Genomic DNA, 1011 nt, shown 5'->3' on the forward strand with positions numbered 1-1011 from the left:
CCCACCAGGCCTCCCCGCCAACCCACCAGGCCTCCCCGCCAACCCACCAGACCTCCCCACCAATCCATCAGACCTCCCCTGATCCCACCAGACCTCCCCACCATCCCACCATCCCTCCCCTGATCCCACACCAGGGACCTCCATGTCCCTGTGTGTCAGGACCGTTCATCTGGAGCCGGTGCTGGGCTGGGCAAGCCAACGCAGAGCAGGTTTTGGGGCAGCAGAGGACCCAGGACCAGCTCCCCCTCCATGGTGTGATTTGGGCTCCCTCCCAGGCCTGGCCCCAGGTGCCAGCGCATTCCCCGGGGGAGCAGGATGAATCCCTCTCCTCCCTCCGAGCATCCCTGGCTCAGCACCAGCATCGCGCAGCTCCCTGACGCTGGCTCTGGTTGACTCCCAGCTCATCCCATGGCTCTGCTCCCACCACGTCCGTGCATCGCTCCAGACCAATCTACCAATAAAGCAAACCCCGAATTGAATCATAGAATCGCTTTGGTTGGAAAAGACCTTTAAGATCATCAAGTCCAACCTTAAATCATCAAGTCCAACCTTTTGCCACCTTTCTCGTCCTGCCTGGGCTTTGCCTGTAACTGGCAGCGGGGAGGGATTGAAACCCAGCCCAGCGGTGGTCCGGGGTCTGATCCTGCTCCCAGATGGAGGCAGAACCGGGTCTGCCCCGACGCGATTTAGGTGCCTGCGGGGGGCAACTGGTGCCAGTTGAGCCCCAGGGACCCATCCCATGGGTGGCGGTCCCAGGACACCCACCAGCCCACGAAGACCGGTCGTGGTCTTTAGTCCTTACCCGGCATGGAGACCCCCTTGCTGCTTCCCAGGCCTGTGGGACTGTGGGGGTTTGAGCCTGGGTGGACGCCAGGGGCCCACCAAAGCCGCTCCATCACTCCCCCTCTAACCGGACAGAGGAGAAAATCAAAAGAGTAAATCAAAAGGCTCGTGGGTCGAGATAAGGACAGGGAGAGATCATTTTATCAGTTACCATCATGGGCAAAACAG

The sequence above is a fragment of the Egretta garzetta genome, unplaced genomic scaffold (genome assembly GCF_000687185.1).
Source record: "Egretta garzetta isolate BGI_Z169 unplaced genomic scaffold, ASM68718v1 scaffold799, whole genome shotgun sequence".
In the NCBI taxonomy this organism is placed as follows: Eukaryota; Metazoa; Chordata; class Aves; order Pelecaniformes; family Ardeidae; genus Egretta; species Egretta garzetta.